The following is a 23,794-nucleotide window of genomic DNA, read 5'->3' on the forward strand; positions in this document are numbered from 1 at the left end:
GATCCCACTAGTGACAGGCTATCGGCAGTGAAACTGTGAACTCATTTGTAACACTTTGTTTTGACACGAGAGAGCTGCAGGCTACCTTGTTCACTGGAATCTGTTTGTCTGGAAAGACTTTAAAACGATTTATCTGGGTCTGTCCCCAGTTGGGTTTTAAAGCAGTGGTTCTCACTCTTCCTGATGCCGTGACCCCTTCATACAGCTCCCCATGTTGTGACCACCCAACCAGGAAATTATTCCATCACTACTTCAGAACTGTAGTTTACATTATGAGTCATAATGCATATATCTGCTATGTGATCCCTGCGGGGTCACCACCCACAGGTTGAGAACTGCTGCCTAAAGGATGCCTCTTATTATTGCTTTGATCCTGTATTACCTTCACTCCTAATGGGACGGTTCTCAGTAACAGTTTTCTTATTCCTGTGCTCCTAGAAAAGCCATTTCCCATCAGGACACTGATTGCATCTTGAGGATGTTGTAACGTTGGGAGGCCATTTCCACTGCTGTTTCATCTAGACTTCCCTCCTTTGCTTTCTGACTTCAACCACACCACCTCCTTGTTATCCTTCCAATATGGTGGATTTTAACTTGGTAAGTCTCCTTTATGAAGCCATCTTCTACAAAATGTCTGTGTGATTGACTTTCTTGTTTTGTCTTTTCCTCCAATGTCCCCTTCTAGAGAGGCTCTCCTAAACTCATGTTTCAATACCAACCTCCTTGTCTTCCCATTTTTTCTCTTTTCCAATGGTATTCATTGCTACATAAGGCTATAAGACACCTGCTTGCCTTCTATAGGGTGTTTGAAAACTGAGAAAACCATAGGATAGTAACATTGGGCTGCTCTTGTCCCATTCCTCTCAAAACAGGTTATAACCCCAGTGTCTTAGTTAGGCTTTTTATTGCTGGGAAGGGACATTATGACCATGTCAACTCTTATAAAGTAAAACATTTAATTTAGCTGGCTCACAGTTCAGAGGTTTTAGCCCATTGTCACCATGGTAGGAAGCATGGCAGCATACACCCAACAGTCTTTGCTCACACAACCTTCACTTACTGTCCTTAGACCAGATCATTTCTCCTCTATGCTCAGCCAAGATCATCTCCTCTTCACTGTAAATAAGGAAAAAAAATTTACTGAATGATGGAGCCCTAAGAAGGGGTTTCATTTCCCCCAAAGACTCTTGTACAATATGTTCTTAAAAAAAAAAAATGTTTCAGAGTTTTGCTCTCTTTTCTATTACAGTGTCTCAGCCACAAATTTGAGATAGGTGAGGACAGAATATCACTTTTTTCTTTTGTTTTTGATTAACAGTATTCTCAATAGAATGTAAATCCCATAAGATGTTTGCCCAGCTGCTTTCCTGCTTCATTTTCACATCCAGTTTTGCCCTGGTAATAAACGAATAGACAAACAGAACACAATTCAGTTGTTTCTTTGGCTGATGGAATGTCTTCTTTTGGTCTCTCTGCTATCTGGCTACTTTTCTAGTTTTACTTTTGAAGTAGTTACAAGATCATCGTCATTATAAGCCACATTTAGCTTGTCCCCTAAGACTACAAGCCACCATTAGCTAGTCCTTCAGTTTCATTTCTTGCTATGTCCCCTTACGTCTTCAGCAGTTTCTACCCTTCAGCCTTGTTCCATTCCCATGGTAAGTATAAGTAAGCGTTCACAAAATAGCCATGGATGCTCATGAAGATCAGCTTATATAACGTGCGTAGTACAATGCCCTTTGCAGTGAACAGCAGCAAAATTAGACTAAAACATGTGCACACAACAGGCTGGGGGTTTACACTTCAGACACTGGAACTGGGCCGTTTGCATTCTATTCTACCTCACCTACCTATGAGTTCTGTGGCCTTGGGGAAGTCTTCTAGGCCTTTGATACCTCTGCTTCCTTGTATACAAAGTGGGGATAATAGCAGTATCAAAAGCTGAAATTAGAGCTAGTGAGATTGATAGTGAATAAAGTTATTGCCATGTGTGTATAAGGGCATGTGTTCATATCCCTAGCACCCATGTAAAAAGCCAGGTGAGGTGGTATAAGGTTATAAGGCAGGACTTCAGAGCAGCAGGAAACACACAGATGCTGGGGCCTTTTTGGCCAGTCAATCTAGTGGAAACTGTGAGCTTGGGTTTCATAAGACCCTGTCTCAAAACAGAAAGTGAAAGACCATAGACAAAGACACCCAGTGTTGACCTCTGGCCTCTATACTTGCACTCATGAGCACCCCTAAATAACACACATACATATACATGTTTACAACATATATATATATATATATATATATATATATATATATATATATATATGCAGACAGACAGACAGACAGACAGACAAAATTACAGATTTAAAAGCTCTAACTGAAATTCTAAATTATAGCATCACCTCGTTTTACAAAAAACAGATTGAGAATTCTAATGAGATAAACAAAAGAGTACTGCTATAAGGACAGAAATAAAGGGCTAAGGAAGACAAAGGTAGAACTTACAGTGGGAGGGGCAACTCAACATTGCTTTCCTTATCACACCAGATAGACCAGCCTAACCAGCTATTTGGGAACTTGGCTATAATTCTGATCACTTAGGAGGTAATATAAAAATGTTAATTTTGCTTGGCAGCATGGACCTCACCATTAATCCCATTATGACTTGGGCTGCAGGGCATGGTTCTGGTACTTAGTTAAAACAGAAGGCCTACAATACATCTCATTTAACAACTGTGAGAATGCCAACTTCACCGTGTCATCATTGGCCTTGAGTGTGTTCAAGATAATGAGAATGGATCCTACATGTGCTTAGTAGTTAATATAAGTCACCTATATTGAGTCTTTGTCACTGTGACAACTTTCCTCATATCAATTAACTCATGAAGAAGAAAGGTTTACTTTGGCTCATGGTCCCAGAAGTTTATTCCATTATATGGCTTAGCCTTGCCATTTTCTCAGAATACCATGTCAGAAGTGTTTCTGACCACTTCATGCTACTCAGAAACAAGTGAGGCCAGGGTCCTCACACTTTATTCAAAGGTATTCTGTTAGTGACTTAATTTTCTTCCATGAAGCCTTATTTCCCAAGGCTTGTTTCACTTCTTAATAGTGTCACACATGGGTAATCAAGTCTGTACCATGTGGAATTTGGGGACATTTATTAATCAAACTGTAATGCTAGCTATTATTAAGCGTATGCTGTCTTATGACATGTGTTTCTTTGCTGGTCCTATCATCGATACAAAGACTGTCTTCTCCCTTTGAGAAAGGGGGTAGTTGTGGTAATAGTCCAACTCCTAATGCCAGTTTGACAGGGTGAAGAATCATCATGAAGACATATCTTTGGACATATCTATAAAAGATTGTTAACTAGGTTAATTGACCTAGGAAAATCCCCTCTAAACTTAAGAGAGCTGTGCTATGGGTTCGGATCCCAGACTGCATGTAAAGGAGAAACTAAGATGAACACTGACCTCCTTCTGTTTCTGCTTTCTGACTGTGGACAAAATGAACCTGTCTCTGGCTCCTGTCTCCACAACTCCCTCACTGTGACAGACTGTACTCTCTAACTGTGAGCTAAAATAAATCCTTCCTCAAGTTGCTTTTGTCGGGTATTTTTGTCCCAGTGGAGAGAAAAGTAATGAACACAAATAGTGTTTGTAAAGAGAACATTCGTTAGGAAGCGTTTAATTAAAATACTAAAAAGAAAAAGAAGAAAGGCTGTATCTCCAAAACAAAACTTCTCTCTGCCTGATGCCAGAATTGAGTAGGAATTAGAGGAAGCTGACTGCAGGGGCCAAAGAAGCTGATGTTGCTCCTAAGCTGAAAAGCTCTGTATATGTTAGCACACTGAGACATTCTAACTAAGGTAGTTAGTTCCATTTGTGTTATATTTGCAGTAACATTCAAATCAGTGACTTCTGAGGAAGCAAGTAACAGATGCCGCAGTTTGTAAAGGTGACGGTGTAACAATGAATCCGTCAAAAGCAAAGTGCTAAAGAAGCACCTGATGCAAACTCTGGGGAAAAAAAAAACAATGTTGCGTTGAAACATTGAAAGCAGAGAGCAGACCAGGCTACGACTCAGTCTCTGTCTCTAGTGCAAGAATCCACTGTTCAAAGTGTCCCCAATCTTCCAAAACAGTAGCACCAATTGGGGACCAATTGTTCAAACACATGAGCCTATAGGAAACATTCTACACTTATGTCAAAATAGATTGACATAATTCTTTTCATGGCACCCCACAGGAGAAGGCAAGGGCTAGGAGAGAGTATGAATGATCATCCCCCTTATACCATGGTGCCATAATTTGGTATTATGTTCTGACATCTGCTTTTCTCATTGCCCTAGTGCCGAGTGGTGCTCAGACAGGGAGCTACAGTTCTTGAGTCTTTGGGTTCCTGTTCACAGTACTTCCACATACAGCAACAGTCATATCTAGAAATGTTTTTGAGGGAGATAAGACAGGAAAACTGTAAAGGGCAAACCATAATGACTGGAATCCATGTTCCTTCATTTGAAGGGGAACTGACATCTGAGTTTTGAGAATCAGCGCATGCCCTTCATCCACTCTCTTGTTGAGAGCATTCATGAGTCTTATGATGCCTTCTGAGTGCAACCTAGCCAGCGGGAGAAGGAACTAGACTAAGGGCCCTGTGTCTTTTCATAATAATAATCATCAACAATTCCTCATAAGGATTTTCTTCCAGACATGCTTGGTCCCACCTCAGAACTAAGGCCAAGGAAGGCCCTGTGTTCTTGCTTTCAAAAGGGCCACATCATTTTCATTCTCTAAACACTGGTTTTGTAATGATAAAACTCCACAAAATCACAAGACTCTCACAGGTACTGCCACTGTTCCACAACATCTGGTGCTCACAGCCGGCCTTTAATTTTTCTTCTAGAAATTAGGGCACATCACACTTCCTCCTTCTCTTGCATTCTGATGTAACAACAGACCTGCAAATTATTAAGGAAACATGTTACATAACATTTCAAGTGGCCGGTGTGACTGCTCTGAAATGCTCCTGGCTCATGTCTGTCTGTCTGTCTGTCTGTCTGTCTGTCTGTCTGTCTGTCTTACTCTGTCTCATCTTTATGAAGCAATCTCTATTTTGGTTCCTTTAAGGTGTCTAACAATTAAGTATCTTGAAACCAGTTTTTTCTGGAATATATTCAATTTTCAGTCTAAGACTCTGGAATAGGGACAGAAGTGGTGTGTCTCATCCAGGGAAGGTGACAAATGCTACACTTGCTCTCAGTGGCACTTGGATGTTTACACAGTGATCTGTAGAGCCTGCCCCTTAACTGCCTGATTGGCCCCAGCATTCAGTGAGATTCTGTGCTCTCTCATTTCCTCATTTTTTGTACATTATGTGCAGGCTCCCAGGAAGTGCTGTTAAAACAGTAGAGAGAGCTCTCTGATGACCAAAATTATCCTGCTACCTAAAATAACATCCGCTCTGCCACCCCCTGCCATAATGTAATAGTATCGAGGGAAGGTTAAAGGGAGAGAGTGGGATGGGGCCAGACTCTGTAGGAGAGAGCTATAAAAGAAGGTTTTGAATATGGTTATTTGCCACTAACCTCACCTGTCACCAGCCTGGGATTGGACACACCATTTGGGTAACTTAATAACTAGTTACCAGCCCACTCCAAACACTAGCTCTTGGGAAGGCGTATTTTCTTTCTCTGTGTCCTTCACTGTGTGTATACACGCTTTTTAAACGTGAGTTGCAACTTTGTAGCCCACTGCTGAAGCTCTCTCCGGTTCTTACCAGAAGCCCCCGAGTACCTCAGTAGCTGACGTGGACGATGCTGATGATTGTGACATTAAGAGGGTAATTAGCCCTGGAGAACGGCAGCAGCCCTGCTGCTCTGCATACGTAGTCACTGTGCAGAAATTTATCCATCTCAATGTTACAGGCTGTTCTTTTTTACCCTGAGAGGTGAAAACAAAACAGGAACTAAAAATGGAGTGTGCAGAGCCATCTGGATCTGATGTGGAACTGACAGGATGGGCTGGCAACTTCTCTCATCCTTGTCATGCAGGGGGAGGCACCAAGGACTCATTAAGCACACTCCATGCAAGCAGATGGAGATACAGAGGAAAGGCTACGCTATAATTTCTTTGTCAAAGAGCTTCACCTAAAGATACCTAAAGGGGCACAGAACTTCCTTTTAAGTGAGTCTACAGGGCAAGTCAACGTAGGATGTTATGTGTGCCTGTCTAATAGAAGCTATGGAAGACTTCCTTATAGAAGTTTATATGTGAATTTCTCAAGAGCTTCCGGAACAGACAAAAGCTCATTAGTCTGCTTAGGCTTCTGAAGTCATTTTGATGCTGCGGGGACACACAGACTTTGAAAGAATATAGTGTAGGTTTAACTTAGGTTAACTGCTTATAACTTAGGTTAACTGCTTCTAGATGTGTGCCAATGACAAGTTCATACTCCATCTGAGCCTTAGGTCTCTTCTTCTGCAAAGTGGGTATGACACTATTGATGCTTGCCTTCCTTAAGCAGCAAATCTAACCGCTCTGTGATGAGCTGGCCTCTATTGTTTGAAATAGAAATATTTTACTTTTCTAATTGTAACTTCCTTCAGAAAAAAATATAAATATACAAGACAGTAAGAGTGGTTTCTGTTGTCGAAGAATTAACTGTTGCTGTACTCTGATAGTTTGCTTTATAGATGTTGTTTGTCTCCGTTCACAATAGTGGCATCATACTACACAAATTGTTTGTGAAACTGGGTTTTTATTTAAGGTTATGGGGAAGAGTGTAAGCTACTATTATTTTCAATGCAGAAAAGGAAGCAACTGATTTAAAAGCGAAGAAACCACAAATACAAGCAGCATATGGCATTCCCTCACTGTGTCAAAGTGAATTATTCATGAGCGTTTGTCAGAAATATCCGGCGCTACTGAGTTATTCTGGAACAAAGAGTACAAATTGTAGGCAGTGATAACTCTGTGTGCAATTCAACTTGCTTTACTTTCTATCTGGCCATGAGGCAGAGCTCTCTCTGCTGGAGCGCCTGGCACGTAGATGCAGTCATGTGAATGAGCTTCAGCTAGTAGAGTATGAGAAGAAGGAAACATACTCGATCCTCTCAGGTGTTGGTAAGATGTGTGTCCTTGCGATGGGATCCCTCTTCTGCCTCATGAATGGAAGGAGCCTTTGGGCCTGAGTCTGCCTGGCGCCAAGCACATGCTGGTCTCAACATGACTAAGAAATGTGCTTTTACTAGCCTACTGAATTTCAAAAGCTTATATTATAGTAACAAGCTGTGACTGGATTAACTAAGGAAACTTTCAGCACGCTTCCAAGTGGCAAACACAGTCATTGCTCAGTACTCATAGGAGACAATACCAGGACAGCAGCGGATATCCAAGTCTGCAGATGCTCAGACTCCTCATATAAAATGTCCTAGTATTTGAATAGAACCTAGACATTACAACCCCACTTCTACACATTGTATCATCTGTAGATGATGTGCAATTCCTAACACAATGTAGAAGCTGTGCATAGTTCCTCCACTGCACTGCTTGGACAATAATGAGACAGAAGAAATGCTATACATAGTCAGTACAAGGACAATTCCCCCAAATGATTTTGAAGTGCAGTTGGTCAAACCCATAGATGTAAACACTTGAGTATGGTTGTACAGACTGAAACTTGGAGTCAATCCAAAACTTTCTTGACTTCTAGAACGAGCTGAAAAGCATTGAGCATTTTAATTTCAGAAGTAAAACGAATGAATTTTAATCTCTGGCACAAATAAGTTTCCTTCTACTTCCTTATTAAAACTTCTTAAATTGCTATTTCCAGAGATGGAGTCTGTATCTAAAATTGAGACTGAAAATGCAAATATCTCTACAAGAGGCAACACATTTATTTTACCGTAAGGTGTGAACAATGGATATAATTTTTAGAGTTAAAATTCAGGGAAAGGTGAAAAGAAGCTAAGAGACACAAAGACCCTGGCAGCAAAAAGAAAGCATAATGAAGAGGAAGAAAGAAAAGGAATGGATGGCTCAAAGGTCAAATACCTCACAGTATGTCTGAGAACAATTGGATGAAATGTGTCAATCAAAGGCACTACTATTAATCTAATAATGATCGTGAATAGAGAAATTAATTTCAGAAATTGTAGAGTCTGAGATTTCCTCCCACTTGCAACCTAACAAGTTACCTCGACTGGCATCATGTAGGATGCCACATCATGTACCACAGAAGGTACAACACTGTCAGGTCAGAGATAAACCAGTGTGCATAAGGCTCAGAAGACCTTGAACTTCATTCCCCTGTTCCAGGTACCAAGGAGGAGGATGCAGTGGAAAGGCAGTGGATGGGGCACATAGTGAGCTTCACGTCTCAACTCAGGAAACTTGAGCTTAGGGAATCATCACATGATATAATAGGCTGTAACCAAGACCAGTCGATATTCATCCTGAAGAGAGATACCATCTTCATTATACAGAACAGCAAGTGAATGTGCTGTGTGTTCCAGAAAGGGCCAGCTTTTCTGATTTCCTGAGATGCTTATTCAACACTAATCCTTGGAAAGAGAGCTCAAATGCCAGTCCACACAGAACATGCAGAAACATGGAGACTTCCTGGAGCATTGTCTCAGCTATCCCGACGTGTAATAGCTTATCATTTCATATGAGGAAAGCACTAAAGGATGCCAGTGGTTCTAAAGGAAGCTGTTGGTAGAGCCTCAAAGAGATGCTTAGAAATGTGCTGTGGAGAAAGCCCCATGTCTTAGAATTAGATATACTCAAAATTCAGTCAGGATTCTATCAGTTGCTACCTATTTGAGTTTGGGAAAGTTGCATGGTTTCAGGCTTTTCATCTTTAAAATAGAAATAATTCATGTTCCAGTTATTGCAGGAAACATAAATAATGACGTGCAAGTAAAGCAGACCAGTACTTAACACACACTGATGTCTCAGTACTTGATACATATTATTAATTCACTAAATGGCCATGCATATTTCATAGTGTTCATGGTTCATTTTCTTATACACATATATGTTTATATATTTTAATATCCCCACCACATTTTTATCAGTTTACTGGTTGTATGATTGCTCAGTTCTTTAAATATATGTTTATCTTGAAAGTGTGTGTGTGTGTGTGTATGTGTGTGTGTGTGTCACAATTTCTCCCCTCCTGTTTGAAGTTTCCTCCATAGGACTGCTCAAAAAAAGTCCCTTGTTTTTATCTAAAAATATATCATTGTTTCAAAAGATATAGAAAATAATTTTTTTTTCATTTATTTTTGTATTTTCAGTGCCTGAGATGGCCGACTTTGATAGTGTCATCAAGTTTAAGATGGAGAAAGCAGTCCCTCTTATGAAGTACTTCAAAGACCAGGTGTCCATAAATACGACAGGTGATGAGAGCAATGGGGAACCTGAATGTCAGAGTGGCATAGCCTGTGTGAGGCTTCTGGTAAGGCACGTAGAGAAAATTAAGGGAAGAGGTCTCAACCAGGAAATTCTTGTACTCGTCAAGTAGGAAGGGCTCAAAAATCTGAACCCAATGAAATGTGATATAAATCTCTGCAAGATTTTATTTAAATATCTATTTTCTTTCACGTGACAACTTTACAGCTTGTTTCACAGATCCTTTTGAGGAGTTTGAAATGTTTTCTTGTCTGCTCACATGTACATAGCAATATGGGACAAATTCAGAGTCAATGATCAGTTTTGAAGTTTTTTCCACATGCTATGATGCCCAGTACCTTGTTATTATGGTCGTAGTCTACCATGTCTGAACAGCTTTCCTGATCTTGCAACAAAACTCCCTTTAACTGACCTTCCTTTTCTCCATCTGAGCTGGGGAGCTCAACCCCCAATATTCTACCTGAGGAATGTCACATCATCCTTGGGGAAATTATGGGGTTCAACTTCATGTAATGCTTCACCATGCAAATGAGGTATCCCCAGAGCCTTAAACCTCAGCCAACGAAATTTCACCCTAAAAAGAACCTCTTCCTAGACTCCGAGGTTTATATACATAGCTTTGATTCCGCCCAAATAAAGCATATACATATAAGGTGTTTGGGTGGCTATCATCTAAGAGAGCTGTCTCATTAAATATTGTCTGTTACAATGAAGAGCTATAACACTAAACCCTCAGAGGCCTCTCCCCCGACCCACATTCACTGCTGGACTGGAATCCTCCTGATCAACCCATTCTCCAGCAGTGCCTAGATACTCCAGGGAAGGAGCAGCACACTGAACTCAGGCTCCACTCCACCCTTCCTCGTGTGGAATATACAGCAGTGCCTTGACACCCCTAGGGAAGGAGCAGAAAACAGAACCACACATTATATCTAGCTGCACTGTCACAGCAGACTATCTGTGGTCCGTGGACATCTGTGTATACTGTTTGCTCTCCTTGGAAGTCTCTGCTCATCTTTTGTTATCAAGCAAAGTGTTATTCATTCTCTGGTCACAGTTTTAAGTGTCACATTCTCCAGGAGGCCTTTTGGAAGTATTTTGAGGTGTTTTAGATGCTGTACTAAAGCTATGTTAGAATCTGAGCCTTCATGTTCCTTCAGCACACTTGAACTCTGTGAGGGGAAGGCAACAATACAAGAAAATATGGATCACTCTTGTCATCCAAGGATGTGGTGAATCTTTGGAAATAAAAGGTGCTTGGGCAATGTGTTAGTTTTCCATGACTGCAATGAAAAGATGAGATAACTCATCTTCTAAAGAGGAAGGGTTTGTTTTATGGATTTTAGTCTGTGCTCCAGTGGGTCAGTTGCTTTGGTGCCTGTGGTAAAGCAGCAGCAGATCATGGTAGAGTACATGTGACCTGGTAAAATCATCTACTTTATTACTAAAAAAAAAAAAGACTGAGGGACTGGGGTCCCATAATCCCACTGTAGGATTAAACCTCCTATTAGATGCCACCTCTTGACGATTCCACCACCTCCTAGTGGTGCCAATCTAGTGGTCATCCCTTCAAACACATGGGTTTGGGGTAAATATGTAATATTTCAACTATAGCTGGCAGTATACTATATAAATTGGTATTAATGGAAAGTTTTACAAATTCTTCTAATTCGCTCAAGAGGACCAAGTTCTTGTGATCTTTGAGTAAATGTCCTCTCTGAGTTTCAGTTACATTTGGGGGCACTTTTTGAGATAAGGTCTTATGTAGTAGCTCAAGTTGGACTGGAGTTCACTATGTAGCTCAGAGTGGCCTGGGCTAGTATCTGTCCTCCTGCCTCAGGCTACTGAGTCGTGGGATTACAGGCATGAGCCACTATGCCCAGCTCTCAGTTCAATTTTGAAAATTAAACATAACCATCATACTCATTATGAATATTCAGTGGGTAAACACATTTAAAAGCTCTTAGCACAGAGCACCTGGCATATAACAAATGCCCGGTAAATGTTAACTATCAATCAGAAGCCAATTAAAGTCCCTGCTGGCCACAATGGAATGAGCTACTCAGCTCCTCTGTAGGAGCATGTGTCTCCTGGCTACCAACTTTCTGGGTCTACATTGTGTAAATGTCCAAGCTCCAGTTCCCCTTCCCTGGGAATGAGCAGTGGCCATCAGTATAGAGCCACTGTTAGAGAGGAAACTGGTCTTAAGGGCTGTGTTTCAGCCAAAATGAAAGTTTCTTGAGACTGATCTGTGATCTGGTTCTCTGCCTATCTTTCCTTCTGCCGACATCCCGTCCCTTCCACAGAATAAATTGAAACCTCTGCCTGCTCCTTCCTGTCATTTCCCTAATCCTTCTCTGGCATTCCAGCAGTGAACACAGGCATGATCTTATCCTAAATGTCTACTTTTAGGAAAACAAACATTTAAACAGGAGGATTAGAATAAGTAGAAAGGTGAAGGACTGAAGAGGAGTCTGGAGGCTATTTAGTCATACCCGGAAGACGAAAGAGACATGTCCCAAGTGAATGTGAACACATTGGTGATGGTACACAGTGCATTCTGGCTGCTAATAATCTCTGAAGTACCCTAGCTTCAAAAAATATCGTAGTCAAAGAAATGCCCTTCAAGGGCAATGGTTCAGGAACCTGGAAGATATGGAGAGCAAATACTACAAAGAAGGCAGAGTCATCTCACAATTTCTAAGGTTATTGATATCCTCGGGAAGAATATTGAGGAAGATGTGTCATGAATGAATGAATGAATGAATGAATGAGGGAGAGCCAGAAGAGCTACCTGGTTTATTTCAAAAAGGTTTATTATCTTCTACTGTTTGAGATAGCAGAAGCTAGACTCATGATAACCAGAGACACATCGCTCAGAGAAATTCAGATGCTTATCCAAGTTTCAAGCTTGTGTGGTTAAGCTCTGTAGATGTTAACTCTGGGAATCTGAATGGGTTATCCGTATGACTGACAGACCAGTATGTCATTAATGTAAAAGATATTGTAAATCTCTACAAGGATATGTGGCACCCACCAAGCCAGTGCTTTCTCTTGGTACTAGCCTGCTATAGAATTAAAACAGCATATTTTAGCATATCCCTGGCTTTACAGTGTAGAAGACATTGCAAAGTGAAGTGTTCATAAAAGTTTAACTTAAACACTGCTTGTGATTGGATCTTGAGGATAAATAATGCAACAGATTGGCGAAAGCCCATTAATATCACAAAGAAGCTGGAGGAACAATGAAAGGAGAGGCTATTGCAGAAGCTATGCCTGTATAATGTATCAATTATACAGATAGACTCTCTGGGTTTGAAGACAGTGAGGATTATGTGGCCGTACTTGCCCACCAGAAGCCATAAGGCAAAATCTGCAATGCCTCTTAAAAAAATCCAGTAGGGAAGTCAATATCAATTGACTCACGGAAGTGCAGAGCTTAGTGCAGTACCACATATGGAACGTCAAAACATACATGTGTTTTCTAGTTATAGAAAGGAAGAACGGAGAACTGATTGCACACAGTTTGTATTTTTCTTACTGCTATGGGAGAATACTAAACAGAATCAACTCAAGGGAGGAAGTGTTTCTTTTGGTTCATTGTTCAGAGGATATCACTGCATCAGAAAGAAAAGGCATAGCATCTACACTAGCCATGAACTTGGCAGCAGGATCTTAAGGCAAGGTAGAGTAACATGCTGTGGGTTGAAAAGCAAAGACAAGAGTGAAATATAACCCCTACAGACCTGCCCTTGTATCCTAGAGCTGCCTGCGCTATACCATGTCCCAAACGGTCTATAATTCCCCAAATAAAATCAGGTCCAAGTGCTGAGAATCTAGACTCAAAGAGAACATTCCACACTCAGACAATAATGGGGTAGAGGCCTTACTATGATCTGTGAATGTGCATATTACTTTGTTCAGTTCTGAGTTGCAGTGACTAGAAGGGATCTACAAACTGCAAAAAGAGTATACTTGATTCTCCTGTGCTTTCTTTCCAAAAGAAATTAACACCAGTATTTTGATACAATATTGGATAAAGAAAGAGACCTAGATGTTACGAGGACAACTGGACATGGAAGCTAAAAGGATATTGATTTTAACAGCCCAAATAATCAGCAGAAGTCATCAAAAATAGAATAATATTTAGAACCTGTGCTGGTCCAGTTGATATAGTGAAACCTTACTGTCATCATTTATGGGCACAGCAACGGCATCCACAGAGACAAAGATAGAGTCTATATATGAAACCTAATCTATAACCTAATAGTTATCTATGCTGATCTAAAGTCTGTTGCCAATAGAGAACTAGCCTATCTAGAACAGAAACCATATATAGCTAGAACCTGGTCACCTCTCTTGAGAAGAACAATTGGAACTTGGTGATAAGGTGACAAATACTAAGTTTTTTCCATCATGGGGTGCAGTTCAGCTGCTAAGCCTTACAGCAGTTGTTCTCAATAGGTGGGGCATGCATGACCCCTTTGGAGTTTGAATGATCCCTTCACAGGTACCACATGCCACATACACTGCATATCGGATATTTACAGTACAATTTATAATGGGAGAAAAAATTACAGTTATGAAGTAAAAACTAAATAATTTGATGGTTGGGGTCACTGCAACATGAACTATATTTAAGGCTCACAGCATCAGGAAGGTTGAGAATCTTATAGGAAGTTACATTTGTACACAAAGATTTATCACTCTGGTTTGCAGGGCCTCCCTCAGCATCCTGCTATGAGCATGTAATTCCTAATTCACAGGCATGGAATCTCACAGACAGAGTCTAAGCAGAACACTCAGAGGATAGTGAAGATAAGGTAGTGGTCCCATGATGAGAAGACCCAATGTATACAAACCATAACACTCAGAATCAGCCATCATGTTGGGACAAGAGATTCACCAGCTCTAAGGCAAGCCTGTAAAGGAGTGATGTGTTACCCTGCAGGATGTGGTGCATCATCAAAATCCTCTATAAACATTGTGCCCTGAGTTGGATGGCAATGAGAATCTGGGCATTAAGGGGCAGAAAATAGAATGGACCCACTTCTTCTTATTCCAAATGTCCTGCGTCCCACTGGGAGATTATGTATTTTCCATTCCTGTTGGGCTCTGCAGGGTTGGAGATCCTCCTGGTGGTCAGATGTCAAGTGTTCTTTTCAGAACTGTCTCATTAACTTACAAGACTGCCACCAGAGCACAGTGTGAGTCTCTTTTCTGGGTCCCAATAGGTAAGAGTTGGTATTTCCATTCCAACTGAGATAAATGATTGAGAGCAGCAAGAGAAGTTATACAATGAAGGAGGAAGGAGTGTTGAGCCACTTAAGTCCTTTGTGTCCCTTGCTTCTCAATCTATATTTGCTAAAGAAGGCACGTTCAACCTCAGCCTGAGAATGCACAAAGACTCAATTTACTCTAAATGACAGTTTGGGACAGAAATTCCAAGGAGCCACTGAGATATACCAAAGTAATAACTGAGTGTGGAAGCCATTTAGAATGAATAGCCAATAAGCCTATGGATAAGCGCCCTGAGCTCTGACACCAACCACTTTGATAGGTCCTAAAGTTCATTCCATTAATATTCCTCTTCCTTGCCCTCAGGAAAAATTTCCCAGGCAGCAAGGACAGCAATTCCCTGAATTTTGGGAAGAAAAAAAAAATCTGCCTCTGTAGGAGATCAAAGGCATGAAGTCCTAGATCATAGGTATTATTATATATTTGGTACCATGGACAGCGACTCCCTGACTTTAAAAGCTCTTTGGCTCTCCAGGAGATTACCATGGGAGCCATAGCAGTGTGTTCTTTCATTCTCTTACCGAAGGGAACAAAATTGATTAGTAATACTAGCTACACACCTTCTGTAAAAACACCACACAGGTGCTGAGATGACTCTATCCTAGGTACCACTAGCAGTGACCCTACTTCAGGCTCATGCACCTAGAACTAGGGCCCTTCTGGTAGGTGGCTTAATTTGATAACTCTCCATGAATGCAATAATACCTTTCTGAGATGCACACAGCAATATGATTTCTTGTAACCACATACTTCTTCCTCTCGTCTCTTGTGTGTGAGAAACATATTGTTCTGCAGCCTCATCCCAGACATCTTGCTTTCTCTTCTGTTGCCTTCATATGATTTTCTCCAGTAAACTCTTGAATTATAAAGTCAATGTTGGTATCTGAGTTCAAGTGTGTACCAGGAATTTATTCCCTAATGTAAAACAACCTGTGGCATTTCTAATGGGAGATCTTGATAAGGAAAACGTCAAATCTACCTCATTCCTCATTCTGGGTGAGTATTTAGAGGACAAGGTGACATTGAGAGAACAAGATTAAACTTGAAAGAATTCACAATTGACTCTAACCTGGGCTTTGCATTTTCCTGCAAGCTGCAAATAGAACACTCTAATATATTTTCTTGGTGTTTGGGTGATTTATCATTCTGTTTCTGTGAACATTAAGAACATAGAATACAGATATTCTATAGACTTTAGAATACAAAATGTAGCCTTTTCCTAGGAGAAGTATCATCTCTAAACCAACTGCATTATTATTGTTGGGGGAGGGGGATTTCCATATACATGAATCCTGTGTTCACTTCTACCACCAGCATCAGGATTTGCCTTTAATAATGACCTTGGGAGATGTTGGCTCAATGGACAGGGTAAGCCTCTCAGAAGATGACAACCTAACTAGCTGACAAATGCTTAGTATCTCTGAACTTTAACCTCTTCCATTAATGGGTGGAAGCAACCATTGCCCATTAGCCTTTTGGTCCCAGTCTGTGACTCCTTCTTGTATTCCTCTCATCATCTTCCAGTGTGTTTCTGGTATGTTAATGTTGAGTTTCTATTCTTACAGAGGCTGCTATATAATCTTACAACTGTAGGAATCTAGACACCCTATCTCGTGTATTAAAGAAAGATGGACCTAATAATCTGCTTGGCTCCTCTAGCCTCTGACTGACAAACTTACACTCTGTGACACTCTACACGTTTGCTGTGGCCACATAGAGACCCAAGTCTCATCTCTTGACTCCCCACATTTCCACACCAGTATGTTCCAGTTGCTTTATATTGAACACTTTTAAAAGTGTTCAACATCCTTAGCCATCCAAGAGAAGCAGATTAAAACTACTTTAAGAGTCCCCTTCCTCCCAGTCAAAATTGCTATCATCAGAAATACCAAAGACAACAAAGGCTGGAGTACTGGATATTGGGAAAGAATAACCCTTCCGTACTATTGTCGAGACTGTAAAGTAATACAGTCAACCACCTTGGAAATCAGTCTGAATGCTTCTCAAAAACCCAGAAGTAAAAGTACTGTATGACTAACTTATCCACTCCTAAGCATACAGCCAATGACTCCATATCATACTATAGAGATACCTACCTATTTATGGCTATCTTATTGCCAGTAGCTAGGAAGTGGAAGCAGCTGAGGTGTCTCTCCTAGGTATACAGCAAAGATGCAGTATTCACACACAGCAGAACTTTACCTATAAAGAAAACTGAAATTTGCAAGTAAATGGGTGGAGCTAGAAATAATCATTCTTAACAAGGCAACCCAGGATCAGAAGGACAAATGCCACATGCTTTGTCCCATATGCATATCCTAGATTCAATATTTTGTTTTGCTTGTTTAACTTGAAATAGCTATGAAAGCCAAAAGACTGGGGGGTATAGGGTGTACTCCTTAAAGGAAGGGGAGAGTAGAACACAGACTAATATTGAAGATGGGAGAGTTTGAGAAAGTGCTGAACAGCATGGGTATGGGGAGAGTTAACCTGAAAGCATGTATGAAAAAGCCAAATGGAAATCAACTATATTATTACTCAATTTAAAAACATGAAGGAAATATTGAATTGGGATTTCAAACATGGCCAGGTAGTGATCCTCTTAGAGGCAGTGGGCCTCCAAGTATAAGCACAAATGAACTACAAGTAAGGCATATCTGTAGGATGTGTTGGTTAGAATGGATCCAAAGACTCTCAAAACAATATCGGTTAGTCCTCTTGTTTGATCACCAGAACTGTAGAATGTGACTCTATTATGAAAGATGCCACACACCCTACGTACAAAGTAAAAAGAAAGCAAGCTACAACTAGGCTTGGAACTTCCTCCAAGAGCTGTATCTTAGTTAGTGTTTTACTGCTGTGAACAGACACCATGACCAAGGCAACTCTTATAAAAACAACATTTAATTAAGGCTAGCTTATAGGTTCAGAGGTTCAGTCCATTATCATAAAGGCAGGAACATGGCAGCATCCAGGAAAGCATGGTGAAGGAGGATCTGAGAGTTCTATTTCTTCATCTGAAGACTGCTAGCAGAATATTGACTTCCAGGCAGCTAGGATGAGGGTCTTAAAGCCCATGACCACAGTGACACACCTACTCCAAGGCCACACCTCCTCCAACAGGGCCACACCTTCCAATAGTGCCACTCCCTGGGCCAAGCTGTCACAAGCAGGAAGATGCACTTTGAATTTCTTGGGGTGGGGAATGTTCTAGATGAAATATAGAGAGAAGAGCTACAAAAGGCCTGTCTCTGGGCATGAGACAACCATTGCATTCAGGAAATGACAGCATTTGCCATGGGGCTGCATACGAATGGCTGTGTCACCAACCACTCATGTGCAGGGGCTGGGTCTTGACAGACTCTGGGAAATGAGGAGTGATTGTATTCAGCTGTATATCACTAAAGATCACACTGGTTCCAGTGGATAACTGCAAACCCGTGGTCACACAGAGGGCCTTGGCTAAAGCCAATGGGTTATAAACAAATGAGCATGATGAAAGAATGGGATTTACAGGGAGATATAAAGGAGATAAAAGATGGTCATAATGACATGCATGGTATACACATATAAAATGGCCAAAGAACAAACTTAAAAATTAGAAATATTCAATAATGTTGTTGAATGAATGTGAAAGTTATTTGACTAAATATTTCTCATTGAATGCCACATCAGAATCCAGGCCACTACATAAGTGAATAACCAAAGTGTACGACTGGCTCATTTAAACTCTATGTGCTGTGCAGTGAAGCACTTGCGTGTGCACTGCTGGTGAAACATACAAATCATTCACCTTCCAGTGCCCTCTGCGGTGTCTCAGTTACCTACCACCCACATAAAGTCTTGCTCTAAGATCTCGGCAGATGTTTTCAGCCCTAAACCCTTCACATATGATCCCAATTCACAGACTCATTAGACCAAACATTTATTATTAGGAACTTAAAGGCAGGGATACATGATTTAATATGCTCACCTCGGGGCCTGTGTAAGATGCATCTTACTAAAGAGCAGAACCAGCCTAAAGGGGCTTCCTGATTCTTCCCTCTCATCCTAATAAAATCCAGTCATAGAAATGCAACAAAAGAGCCGAGGCTCTGGACTGATGCTACAAAGCAAGCTCTAGTTCTCTCTCTCTCTCTCTCTCTCTCTCTCTCTCTCTCTCTCTCTCTCTCTCTAATCCTTGATCTCTGCCTCTTTTCAGCTCAATTATTCAGCACATTTCAGATGTCTAACATCTCCATCCATTTCCTAAAAATAAATATGCATGAACTCCGGACCCCAAAATTAAACCCTGGGATTTTGAGGTTGATTTTTTTTTTTTAATGAAGCCAGAGGATAGCAAATTCAAATAATGAATCCAAATGTAAGTGACTGTATAATTGAATCACTTAGCACTCCCCACACTAGAGAAAACCTCTCCATAAAAACTCCTCTCCTATAAATCCTGACTAATTTTTTGACCACATATCTTGATGGATCTTGTAATCTAAATTCTGATTCATTGTTTTATCTTGAGTTGATCACATAAGATTACAAAAAATAACCAACACTTCTGGGATAGTATTAAAAGCCTTTCCTCTCAGAAAGTAGCAATAAGTGCCAACATTAATATACTCAGGAGACAGATTCCAAACCCCCAAATGCCCAGCCAGTTGCAGCAGAGACTTAAGATTTATGATTGCAATAACAACACATCACATTGAAATGTTAGCTGCTAGCTTATTTCCTGACTGCTTGTTTATAGATCTACAAAATCCGGAAGGTTGATCAGGTTTACAGATTGCCAAGGCTGAATGACTTTGGATAAAGCAAAGGACTCTATCCATTGACTTTCAATGCATTTACTATGCGTCTGAGGTGTCCAAAAGAAGATTTCCATGTGGTAATCAGCATACCCACAGCTGCCTCTTGAAGACACAGCAAGGAAAATTATACTGTGCATAGCCTTAGGGAAGGTGTATCAAAGCCCGGATAAGACTGCAGGTGACTGACTTCAGAGTTCATACCTGCAGTGGTTTTGGAGGTGAATGTCCCTAAAGACTCATGTGTTGGAGACTTGGTGTCCAGGAAAGCACTCATGGAAAGTGATGGGGTTTTATAGAGGTGGGGCCTAGTAGGATGTCCTTAAACTATTGGGCAAGTACTCATCAAAGTTGTCTTTACTTTTATCTTCACCTCAATACAAGCATAAGGCAAAGAAGAATCAACCAATCATGGAGTGGAGTCTCTCAAAGTGTGAGCTAAAATAAACTCCTTTCTCTTCATAGGCTAATTATCTCAGGCATTTTGTTACAGTGATAAAAAGAAGACTAACAGACCATCCTTAAAACTGACCCTTGTCCTAACCAAGTCTATGTCTAATATGGTTTTATTTGTTTTTGGTTGTTGTTGTTGTTGTTTGGTTGGTTTGCTTTGATTCCTTTTGAGATAGGGTTTCTCTGTGTAGCCCTGGCCATCCTGGAACTTCTGTAGACCAGGCTGGCCTCAAACTCAGAGAATCCCATGCCTCTGCCACCCCAGAGTGCAGAGTAAAGGCGTGTACCACCACTAGTATTTTAGTATTTAGTATTTAGATTGGATAAGTTCAGATCTGACTTCATTATCCTGTAGCAATGTGTTAACAGCATGTTATTACATCTTACTGTGAATGTTACACTTTGGTATGAGGTTAGTGGTGGGATTGATTTTGTTTTGTTTAATGTGAAACAAGGTCTTGCTGGTGCTAGCTGGCTTCGAATGCCCAGACTGTCCTAGCCCAGCCATGTTTTACATGTATAAAGGATTTACTAGTTTTGATTCTCATCAGGAATTGTAATTTAGTTCCACTGGCCTGTGAAACCTTACTATCTTTACTATGAACACACAACTTCAATTTGAGTCTTGGGTTCATACGTTATCCACACAGATAAGTGTAGTCCTCACCTTTCATCAAGGAAACTTCTCTTTGCTATAGATGGAGATAATTACAGAAAATTATAACAAATCCATATGCAGAGATGTGAGTCCAGTTCTAATGGGTACACCTACAAACTACACAGAGTTGTGAGCCAATGGATATGTCCACAAACTACTCGCATGCCTACATTTCAAGGAACATTGTGAAAGAAGAAGCCAAAACATTTTAAGGGGAAAACTTGGAGCTTTGCTGTGAGATTGCATCCCCTAGAATGCCAGTATCTCCACCCATAACTGGCATCAATATAAATGCCTAACATGAGCTGAATAAGGATGCTACCAATGAGCATGCCAAACTGGACAGAGAAAATACTATGAGGCCTCAGTCCCTTCTGTGGATTCAATTTTTCAAATGTACCTGACTTCCAAACCTAATCTTATCTTACTCCTGAATTCCAGATCCTAACATCTAACTGTCTCTTAGACTAGTCATCATTCAGAGGCATCTTCCACTCAGCAGATATGAGGATGAAACTCTCTCAATCTCTAGATTTCCCCCTGGAGTGATTTCCACGTTGGCTAATGAAATAACCCCTAGGTAGCCACCCAGTGGTCACTGCCTCCTCAGTTGATTTTAACAATATAGACTGTACTGATAAACAAGTCCAAAGGAATCTTTGTAAAGATGTATTCATTTTGATGTCCATGGATGTTTTGCCTGCATTTATGTGTATGGAGGGTGCCAGGTCACCTAGAACTGGAGTTATAGACAATTGTGAGCAACTCAATGGGTGCTGGGAATTGAGCCCAGGTTCTTTGAAAAAGCAAGCAGTGCTCTTAGCTGAATTATCTTTCCAGCCCATTAAATCTAAATAATTCTAATTTTTAATCTGTCCAAATAACTCCCAGGCTGCTCGGGTAACTGAAAGTTTTCTACTTTTCATAAGCTACACTCTCGTCTGATGGCATCTTTCTTACCAGCCCAGGTGAAGTAGGTTGTACTGTGGTTGGTTCCTAGAGGATGCGGTGCTGTCTTTAATGATGGCCCATGAAGTTATCTATCAGAGTCACGGTGCTCACAGAGCGGTGGCTGGCCAGGTGTAGGGAAACCTTATCAACCTGTCTCTCCACCTCTGCCATACCACTTTACACACTGCTCTTGAAAGCAGCTTTGTAAAATAGATGTGTGGTAGATTTCTATCTTAAACGTGTGGGTGAGGCATGGCATACCTTCAATCCCAGTTTGGGAGACAGTCGTGAAATCATGAGTTCAAGATTAGCCTTGGTTGCAGGGTAACAGGCCAGGGCTCAGGAAAAAAAAAAAAGTGAAGGTATGTAACTAACTACTTCATTTACATTTGTACTCATCACAGCCAGAGCACCCAGGTACTGCTCACAGCTCAGCTCACACCACAGATACACTGGCCTGTCATTCTTAGTCCTCAGCGGAATATTCTAGCCTTCAGCTTGTAAACTTTGACTCTGAAATAGCATGGGTGACAAAAGACAGGAGGGGCACTCACTACTTTATTTCCACTACTGTCTATCCAAATGCCATTGTTACCCCACAGAGTGGGATCCCACAAACAGAAGGAGGAAGATACTCGTTTCTATGGGAATAGTGCGATACCTAGACTTGCTTCTCCATCATTAATCACTATTTGAATGACCTTTATAACCATGTGTGGTAGGAATTTGAGTGTCATATTTTTTTTTACTAAACCAAACTGTTTCTTTTACTAATAACCAGTATACTAACATTCAAGCCTTCTTGATGTGAAAGCCACTTGGGTTATAGGTTACAGTTTGTCACCAAGGGAAAACGGGGCAAGAACTGCAGCAAAAACTGAGGCAAAAGTCATGGAGGAATGCTGATTACTGGATATTGACCAGGCTCATGTTCAGCTACCTCTCTTATATAGCCTAGGCCCACCTGCCTAAGGAATGTTTCACCCATAGTGTGCTAGGCCTTCTGATATCAATTAGTGTTCAAAAACATGCTCGTAAGACATGTTAACAGGATGATCCAATGGAAGCAACTATGTTTCCTCTTTCAAAGTACAACCAAGATTAGCCATTATAACCAGAAAATAATGTCCAACCTTCAGAAAATGTGCTTTATTTATTGAAGATGAACTATTGATTTCAACAGAAGTAAGCAATACAGAAGTGTTTTGAAATCTATCCTATGTCTTATATAACTAAAGCCATAAGGAAAAAATAAGACAGTTTTTATAGTTTAAAAAAATGACCAAAATATTCATTTATAAGCAGCAAGATCAATACATAATTAAGCAACTAAAGTTTGCAGTTGATTAATGCTAAAGTATAGCAGTACGTTCTAGGATTTTTATAATAAACCTACTGAAAAAAGAGATTGTTTCAAAGTACATTTGAAAGGCACGGCTGGTTTACATAAGGGGAGGTTTCAGGCCAAAGGAATAATGTAAGCAAAACACAAAACAGTCTGGTCTATGGCTACAGTGGAAAAAGAATGAACTGAAATGTTTGGGTAACTGAAAGCATGCCAAATTCAGAAATCATTCCAAGTATCTTAATATGCCATAAACTTCAGAGAAGGTTACACTGTGTGTCATTTGGTTCATAAATTTCCATAAAAAGGACATGCAAAATCAGTATGTAAGGAAGGACAGTCAGGATGTTGTAGCCAAAGAATCTGGCTTGAAAAACAGAAAGCCGGCCCAGAATTGAGGTGTGGTAGGTGACTAGCCTGGTACAGGGCAGCAGCCATGGTATAAACAGTATAAATTATAAAGGAGGCACCAGTGGGGTTACTGAACATCTGGGTTTCATCAACAGAAGAAAAAAAGAGCAATACCCAATGACTACATAATTATCTTGAGCAATACAATAATAATGTTGTTTTGACAGACACAAGATCTAACTTGAATGATAAAAATAGTCTTTTTCTTTTTAAAAAATAATGTCAAAATTGAAGAACCCTCTTAACTGAGTTTCTCTGGAAAACAGAGCTGAAGGAGATGATTAAGGCATTGGTACATTATTTGGAAGAAGGTGGAGATACATGAAAGAAGAGGGTAAAGATTCTCTGTGAGGCAGAGAGCTGTCTAGGACAGGTAGGCTGATGGACAGACTGACATGGTCCTGCTTGCCAGGGGCATTCACTTGGCTACAGGACTTTCCACACAAGCCTTGAAAGTAAAGGTT

At 40.6% G+C, this 23,794-nt stretch overlaps 1 long non-coding RNA gene across 1 annotated transcript in view; it reads left to right on the plus strand.

Moving 5' to 3' along the window:
* The first annotated feature begins 325 nt into the window (after positions 1-325).
* Positions 326-23,794, plus strand: part of LOC143435362 (uncharacterized) — a 49,822-nt gene continuing 26,353 nt past the window's right edge. Inside the window, exons 1-2 of the long non-coding RNA XR_013105599.1 lie at positions 326-597; positions 9,298-9,458. This is a non-coding gene — a long non-coding RNA (uncharacterized LOC143435362). The remainder of the gene's footprint in view (positions 598-9,297; positions 9,459-23,794) is intronic.

This window comes from Arvicanthis niloticus, chromosome 21 (assembly GCF_011762505.2).
Source record: "Arvicanthis niloticus isolate mArvNil1 chromosome 21, mArvNil1.pat.X, whole genome shotgun sequence".
Lineage (NCBI taxonomy): Eukaryota > Metazoa > Chordata > Mammalia > Rodentia > Muridae > Arvicanthis > Arvicanthis niloticus.